Source organism: Cebus imitator, unplaced genomic scaffold, assembly GCF_001604975.1.
Source record: "Cebus imitator isolate Cc_AM_T3 unplaced genomic scaffold, Cebus_imitator-1.0 Scaffold53, whole genome shotgun sequence".
Taxonomy (NCBI): domain Eukaryota; kingdom Metazoa; phylum Chordata; class Mammalia; order Primates; family Cebidae; genus Cebus; species Cebus imitator.
The window spans coordinates 1,875,120-1,884,177 of record NW_016107368.1 but is presented as its reverse complement, the minus strand read 5'-3'; the positions used below and the strand labels follow the sequence as shown (position 1 = coordinate 1,884,177).

The following is a 9,058-nucleotide window of genomic DNA, read 5'->3' as shown; positions in this document are numbered from 1 at the left end:
TCTTTTTGTCCTCATGAATTTTACCAACCGAAAAGGACTAAAATCTATTATAGTGTCCTGGAAAGGTGGAGGAAAAGATGGGATAGTTGAAGAGAGTTTAATAAAGGGACTATTTAAAAAGGTGTGGATGGGGACCGGGTGGGCGGCTCAAGACTGTAATCCCAGCATTTTGGGAGCCCCAAGCGGGCAGATCACGAGGTCAGGAGATCAGGACCATCCTGGCTAACACGGTGAAAATTCGTCTCTACAAAAAAAAAAAAATAGCTGGACGTGGTGGAGTGGGTCTGTAGTCCCAGCTACTAGGAAGGCTGAGGCAGGAGAATCGCTTGAACCTGGGAGGCAGGGGTTGCAGTGAGCCGAGATCACTCCACTGCACTCCAGCCTGGACGACAGAGCAAGACTCAAAAAAAAAAAAAAAGATGTGGATGGGGTTAAATGAAACCTCTGGGTGCCATTACCCACCCCAGGCCTGAAGGGGCAAGTGTAGTTGGTGGTAACCAGCACCTGGAGAAAACTGCAGGAGAGGGCTACAGGATGGGAATAATGGCTTTCAGTTGAAGAACATAGTGACTGCAAACAGGGTGGCCCGCTGGGGATGCACGGGAGGTCCTGAATTACATCCTGCCTTCTGATCCGCAGGTGCCTCCCACTTGCCAAAGCCAATTGAAAGCCAGATTTTAGTTGAGGTGGCCAATAATGGTCAGTCCTGAATCACAGCAGAGTGGAGAATGGGTCTGAAGGGACAGAGGAAAAACCAGCAGGCACCTCCTGTTTTTTATTTATTTATTTATTTTCCCACAGTCAGCACCTTGGTTCAGGCCTCACCCTTTCTTGTCTGTCCCAGGGGTATAGCCTTCCTGCCTGTCCCTGGACCCATAGAATCCACTGCTTTGATGACTAGTCTATTTCCATGAAGCTATATTCATTACACTTGGGACTGGGGCATATGGAAGTGGGTAGAAGAACCAGCTGTGCAGTATCCAGACCCTTCCCTCGGAGACCTAATCAGTAAAATGGCGGGTGGACTCGGGGATGCCCGAAGACTTTTCCGGACCACGATTTTCCGATGCTGGACACATATTTAAACACCAAGGAATCGACTTGAGACTTTTATGAGCAAACTTGGGTGGAAATGGACAGAAACTGCCTCCCTACCCACTTGCAGAGGATTACATCGCCCTATCAGGCAGGCGATTGCTTCAAACAGGCGCCCTCCAAGGGCGTAAACTAGAGGGGCCCCGGCAGGCGGCTTCCCGGACTTAGACCCTCCTACCGCGCGGGTAGAGGAAGTCCTTCAGCTCAGGCACAAACCCTGGGCGCCCCCCACAGTCTTCTACTCCGGCGCCAGTCAGGTTGTGGGGTGGGGGCGGCGGAGAGCGCAGGCGCAGAGTCCGCGCCGGCGGCGCCCCTCTCGCTCAGCACGCCTCCGGGCAGCGCCCGCCTAGCTTTTCCCCGGCGAGCGCACGCCCGCCTCAGTCGCCTCCCGGGCTCCGTGCGCACCTTCCTCGCCTCGACACGCAGGTAACCGGGCCCCGGGAGCCGGTCGGCGGCGGCGGACTGGGACCTTGACCCTACCTGCCCGGCCGCCCCCACAGGGGAGTGACAGCGGACCCCGAACCCCACACACGCGTTTAGTTGCTATACCTAAGAGGCAGAGCAGTCTTTTTGGGTATGGGCCGGGCTGGGGGCGACGCGCCCTGCCCCTTTGCAGACCTCGGGGTGCTCAGCACAACGCTTGAAAGGCCGCAGGGCCCGCAGTTCTCTTCGCTGCCCTCTGGAGAACCAGGACGCGGGGACCGCTGGGCTACAGCCCTGTTTCCCTTTTCTTGTCGCCGTCGCGTGTCTGGGCCCTCCCGCAGCGTCCATGTTAAAGGCAGGAGGCTGTTGCTTTGCTCTCGCCCAGTAACCCACCCAAGCAAGGGTGAGTCCCTGTGGCGTCATGGGATCAATTTCAGATACAAGTTTTAAAAAAAGGCTGGATGGTTTTAGAAATATGGCCAATTTGTATTTTCCATTACTCTCTTGTCTCATGTCCATGACTCTTGAAAGCCAGTCTATGTGCGCTGATATTTTCGTGGTACATCGACGGTTTGTAGAAATCTTTTCCCAAGGGAAGACGAAGGCCAGGGATTAGTGGAGAAAGGGCCAGGACACGGCCGAGAGTGGCGCCGGAGGCTCAGGGCAAGTCCACTCAGCCTCCAGCAGCCACAGGACGAAAACCCCAATCTTTCCTGACAATCCTCTGGGCTCAATAGAATTTCTACGCCACGTGCATCCATTTGGCCTTATTTGAGAGGAGGAGAGGGAAGAAGGGTCGCGCTGGAAGGAGACTCGTTTGGGGGCTGGTGAGGGCTCAACGCGCACCTTCATCTCGGGCCAGGTTTTCTCCTGGCTCCGCGAGGAGCAAGGCGGAAACCTCGCGTCCCAGTGACGACCGAGGGCCCGGAGATAGTCACGCCCCGGGCCCAGAGGACTGGGGGAAGCTCCTGGCGGGGGCGATCTCCCCCGGCTGTTCAGCGGGACTTGGATCAGGCTTGCCCGTGTCCGTGGTGCTGAAGTGTCTCGCGCGCCCTCGTCAACTGACTTCCTGGGCAGCAGCCTGCGTTGCCTTTCTACTCTGCACCTTTGCCAAAAATAGCTCATCTCCACTGTAGGTGGCCAGAGTGGAGCCGGCCCGACACCGAAACCCTTTGCAGACGGGTTGAGGCTGGTTTCCTGAACACAACATGAAAGCAAATGTGGCTTGCCTTGGAGGTACAGATAAGCATATGCATAACAGATTTGATTACCTGTGAGAAAGTACACACCATGAGCATAAACAGGAATTCTCACATATACTTATGAAAGATACAGGTATGTGTCTTTACACACAAACATAACACACATGCAAATACACTCATCCCTTTTCAAAACCATCATACACTAGAAGCCACACGTTTTTCAGAGCTTTTGTAATCCATCTTTATTTTTTGACACCTCTAGTAAATGTGAACTCTGCAGAACCATTTATTTTCATAACCATCTGTTCCAAAGGCACAGAGCCTGTGGATTCAAGTGTTTGGTATTTGGCTGAGCAATTAAGTGTTTACACTCATTTAAATTCCAGAACAAAGTCTAGGAAGATGTAAAATTGATATCGATACCCAAAAAAATCCTAAAGGAAGCTTAAGGAAAATGAATTAATGTAAATTTTAATAAGAACAACTTGTAAATAATCTTATAGAAATTTGTAATCTGAAGAACATATGTCTAAAATGTATCATAATGCAGACAACTTTAAATATGTTGGTGGTATATGGTTTGTGAAATTCTTAAAGATTACATTTGTATTTTTCAAAAAGATTGGCATTGTTTTTTCCTCAAAAAATATATGCTTATTGTAAAAAATTTAAGTAATAGAGAAATGCATAAACATAGAAAACCATTGTAAACAGATTTTCATTTAAATGAACACACATACGTTTTAAATGGACCAATCCTCTATTGTTTACATTTTTGCTATATAAGTTATAATTAATGTCTTTCAAACTAATACATATAAAGCTAGGTCATCATTACTAAGGGTTGCATAATATTGATCTGTATGGACAGAATAAGTTATTTAAACAATCCCATGATAATGAACATTTATGTCCAATTTTTTGGTCTTTAAAAAAATTATTGTGGAAAGAATATATAACATGAAATCTGTCTTCTGAACAATTTTTTTTTTTTTTTTTTGAGACAGCATCTGGCTTGTTGCCCAGGCTAGAGTGCAGTGGCATGATCTCGGCTCACTGCAACCTCTGCCTTCAGGTTCAAGTGATTCTCCCGCTTAGCCTCCCAAGTAGCTGGATTACAGGTGCCTGACACCACACCCTGCTAATTTTTGTATTTTTAGTAGAGACTGGGTTTCACCACAATGACCAAGCTGGTCTTGAACTCCTGATTTCTGGTAATCCGCCTGCCTCGGCCTCCCAAAGTGCTGGGATTACAGGTGTGAGCCACCACGCCCAGCCTACTATTTCCATGAGTTCAATTGTTTTGATTTTTAGATCCCACAGATAAGTGAAAACATTAGAAGTTTGTCTTTCTGTGCCTGGCTTATTTCACTTAACATGATGACCTTCAGTTCCATCCATGTTGTTGCACATGACAGGATCTCATTCTTTTGTATAGCTAAATATTACTCCATTATATATAAGTATATATAAAGAAACTCTGGTTTCTGTATCCATTCATCTGTTGATGGACACTTAGGTTGCTTACAAATCTTGGCTGTTGTGAATAGTGCTGCAACAAACATGGGAATGCAGATATCTCTTCAATATACTGATTTCCTTTCTTTTGGTTATGTACCCAGCAGTGGATTGCTGCATTGTATGGTAGCTATATTTTTAGTTTTTTGAGGCACCTCCAAACTGTTCTTCATAGTAGTTGTACTAACTAATATTCTCACCAACAATGTATGAGGGTTCCCTTTCTCCACATCCTTGCCAGCATTTGTTATTGCCTGGCTTTTGGATAAAAGCCATTTTAACCAGAGTGGGATGATATGATATCTTATTGTAGTTTTGATTTGCATTTCTCTGATGATCAATGATGTTGAGTACTTTTTCTTTTCTTTTTTTCCTGAATGGAGTCTCACTCTGTCACCTAGGCTGGAGTGCAGTGGTGCGATCTTGGCTCACTGCAGCCTCTGCCTCCTGGGTTCAAGCTATTCTCCTGCCTCAGCCTCCTGAGTAGCTGGGACTACAGGTGCCTGCCACCATGCCTGGCTAATTTTTGTATATTTAGTAGAGATGGTGTTTCACCATACTGGCCAGGCTTCTCGAGCTCCTGACCTTGTGATCCTCCCACCTTGGCCTCCCAATGTGCTAGGATTATAGGTGTAAGCCACCATGCTCAACAGTTGAGCATATATGTTTGTTTGCTGTTTGTATGTCTTCTTTTGAGAAATGTTTATTCAGATCTTTTGCCCATTTAAAACTTAGATTATTATTTTTCTTATAGAGCTGTTTGCCGTTCCATATATATTCTGGTTCTTAATCCCTTGTCAGATGGGTAGTTTGCAAATATTTTCTCCCTTTCTGTGGGTTGTCTTTTCACTTTGTTGATTGTTTCCTTTGCTGCACAGAAGCTTTTAAACTTGATGTGATCCCATTTATTTTTGCTTTGGTTGCCTGTGCTGGTGGGTTTTACTCAAGAAATTTTTGCCCAGACAGATGTCCTGAAGAGTTTCCCCAAGTTTTCTTGTAGTAGTTTTATAGTTTGAGGGCTTATATTTAAGTACTTATTCCATTTTAATTTGATTTTTCTATGTGGTGAGTGATAGGGGTCTAGTTTCATTATTCTGCTTATGGATATTGTTTTCCCAGTATCATTTATTGAAGAGACTGTCCTTTCTCCACTGTATGTTTTTGGCACCTTTGTGGAAAATGAGTTTACTGTAGCTATATGGATTTGTTTCTGGGTTCTCTATTCTGTTCTATGGGTCTGTTTTTATGTTAGTACCATACTGTTTTGGTTATAATAGCTCTATAGTATAATTTGAATTCAGGTAATGTAATTCCTCCAGTTTTTTTTTTTTGTTGTTGTTTTGTATGTTTGTTTTTTGTTTGTTTAGGATAGCTTTGGCTATTCTGGGTCTTTTGTGGTTCCATATAAATGTTAGGAATTTTTTTTTTTTATTTCTGTGAAAAATGTCATTGCTATTTTAGCAGGAATTGCATTGAATCTGTAGATTGCTTTAGGTACTATAGACATTTTAACAATATTGATTCTTCCAATCTATGAACATGAAATATTTTTCCATTTTTTGGTGTGTCCTCTTAAATTTCTTTCACAAATATTTTATAGTTTTCTTTGTAATGATCTTTCACTTCTTTGGTTAATTCTTAGGTATTTAATTTAATTTATGGCTATTGTAAATGGGATTGCTTTTTTGATTTCCTTTTCAGATTGTTCACTGTTGGCACATAGAAATGCTACTGATTTTTGTATTTTGATTTTATATCCTGTAACTTTACTGAATTTGTTTATCAGTAAACAATAGTTTAATAATAAATTCTAAAGTTCTAACAGTTTTTTTGGTGGAGGCTTTAGGTTTTTCCAAATGTAAGATCATATCATTTGCAAACAAGGATAATTTGTTGTCTTCTTTTCCAGTTGGATGTCTTTTATTTCTTTATTTCATCTGATTACTGTAGCTAGGACTTCCAGTACTGTCTTGAATAATGGTAGTGAAAGTGGCCATCCTTTTTCCAGTTCTTACAGGAAAGGCTTTCAGTTTTTCCCCATTCAATATGATACTAGCTATGGGTCTATTGTACATGACCCTTTTTTTTTTTTTTTTTTTTTTTTTTTTTTTTTTTNTTTTTTTTGAGACAGAGTCTTGCTCTGTTGCCCCGGCTGGAGTGCAGTGTGCAATCTTGGCTCACTGCAACCTTTGCCTCCCAGGTTCAAGCGATTATCATGCCTCAGATTCCCAAGCAGCTGGGACTACAGGCACATACCACCATGCCAGGCTAATTTTTTGTAATTTTAGTAAAGACAAGATTTTGCCATGTTGGCTAGGCTGATCTCAAACTCCTGGCCTCAAATGATCTGCCCATCTCAGCCTCCCAAAGTGCTGGAATTACAAGTGTGAACCACAACACACAGCCGTATATGGCTTTTATTATATTGGGATATGTTCCTTCTATGCCCAGTTTGTTGAGGATTTTTATCATGAAGGGATGTTGAATTTTATCAAATGTTTTTTCAGCATTAATTGAAATGATTATATGGTGTTTCTCCTTCATTCTGTTGATATAATTTATCACATTGATTCATTCACAACATGTTGAACCATCCTTGCATCCTTGTTTTGTTTTTGCTTTTGTTTTGAGATGGAGTCTTGCTCTGTTGCCCAGACTGGAGTGCAGTGGCACGATCTCAGCTCACTGCAACCTCCGCCTCCAAAGTTCAAGCGATTTTCCTGCCTCAGCCTCCCAAGTAGCTGGGACTACAGATGCCTGCCACCATGCCCGACTGATTTTTGTATTTTTGGTAAAGTCAGGGTTTCACCATATTGGCCAGGCTGGTCTCAAACTCCTGACCTCAGGTGATCCACTTGCCTCAGCCTCCCAAAGTGCTGGGATTACAGGCATGAGCCACTGTGTCTGGCTGAATGACTGCTTTAATGGATTGTTGAATTTGATTTGCTAGTATTTTGTTGAGGATTTTTGTATCAATATTCATTAGAGATATTGGCCTGTAGTTTTCTTTCTTTGATGTGTCTTTTTTTAGTGTTTGTATCAGAGTAATACTGGCCTCACAGAGTGAGTTTGGAAGTAGTCCCTGCTCCTCTATTTTTAGGAACAGTTTGAGTAGAATTAGTATTAATTCTTCCTTAAATGTTTGGTAGAATTCAGCAGCGAAGCCATCAGGTCCTAGGCTTTTTTTTAATGGGGAGGAAAAGAACTTTAGAATTCAGTAAACTTGCAGGATACAAAATCAACATACAAAAATCAGTAACATTTTGTTATGACTTTGATCTTGATGCTTGTTATTGGTCTATATAGGTTTCAAATTTCTTCGTGGTTCAATCTTGGCAGTTTATATGTATCTAGGATTTTATCCATTTCCTTTAGATTTTCCAATTTATTGGCATATAATTGCTCATAGTAGCCACTAATGATCCTTTGAATTTCTGTGGTATCAGTTGTAATGTCTCTTCTTTCGTCTCTGATTTTATTTTAGTTTTTTGACATATGGGCTCTCTGTTACCCAGGCTGGAGTGCAGTGGTGCGATCTTGGCTCACTGCAACCTCTGCCTCCCCTGGCTCAAGCAGTCCTCCCACTCAGCTTCCTAAGTAGCTGGGACCATAGGCATGCACCACCACACCCAGCTAATTTTTTATGTTTTCAGTAGAGATGAAGTTTCACCTTGTTGCCTAGGCTGTTCTCAAACTCCTGAGCTCAAGTGCCTGCCTCACCCTCCCAAAGAGCTGGGATTATAGGCATGAACCACCTTATCCAGCTGCCTATTGATTTTATGTATTTGGGTCTTCTTTCTTTTTCTTTGTCTAGCTAAAGATTTGTCAACTTTGTGTATGTTTTCAAAAAAACCAACTTTTTGTTTCAGTGACCTTTTGTATTGTTTTCTTCATTTCAGTTTTATTTCTGCTCTAATCTTTATTATTTATTTTCTTCTACTAATTTTTTTTTCTTTTAAATGAGTCTTGCTCTGTCATGCAGGCTGGAATGCAGGAGCATGATCATAGCTCATTACAGCCTCAACCTCCTGGTGCCCAAGTGATCCTCCTACCTCACACTCCTGAGTAGCTGGGACTCCAGGTGTGTACCACCATGCCTGGCTAAGTTTTGTATTTTTTATAAGGGATGGGGTTTTGCCATGTTGCCCAAGCTGGTCTCAAACTCCTGGGCTCAAGCGATCTTCCGGCCTCAGCCTCTCAAATTGCTGGCCTCTTCTACTAATTTTGGGTTTGGTTCACTCTTGCTTTTCTAATTCTTTCAGATGTGCTATTAGGTTATGTATTTGAAGTTTTTCCTTTTCTTGATGTGGGCACTTATAGCCATAAAAGTTTCCGTCTTAGTACTGCTTTCACTGTATCTCATAGATTTTGGCATGTTGTGTTTCCATTATCATTTGTTTCACGAAATTCGTCAGTTTACTTCTTAATTTCTTCTTTGACCTATTGGTCATTCAGGAGCATATTGTTTAATTTCCATGTGTTTGTATAGTTTCAAAAATTCCTCTTGTTATATTGATTTCTAGTTTTATTCCCTTGTTTAGGGGTGGTTTTTTTTATGTTTTAAGATTTGTTTTGTGACCTAATATGTGGTCTATCCTTGAGAATGATCCATGTGCTGAGGAGAATATGTATTCTGCAGCAGCTGGATGAAATGTTCTGTAAATATCTATTAGGTCCATTTGTTCTATATTGCAGATTAAGTCCAATGTTTCTTTGTTGATTTTCTGCTGGACAGTCTGTCCAATGCTGAAAGTGGGGTGAAGTCTCCAGCTATTATTGTATTGAAGTCTCTCTTTTTTTTTTTTTTTTTTTTTTTTTTT

The 9,058-nt window shown here is 42.4% G+C and overlaps 1 protein-coding gene across 1 annotated transcript in view; it reads left to right on the top strand.

Annotated features, from left to right (window-relative positions):
• Positions 1–951: 951 nt before the first annotated feature.
• Positions 952–9,058, top strand: part of SLC35G2 (solute carrier family 35 member G2) — a 26,471-nt gene continuing 18,364 nt past the window's right edge. Inside the window, exon 1 of the mRNA XM_017528266.1 lies at positions 952–1,521. The gene's annotated coding sequence lies outside the window, so the exon portion shown is untranslated. The remainder of the gene's footprint in view (positions 1,522–9,058) is intronic.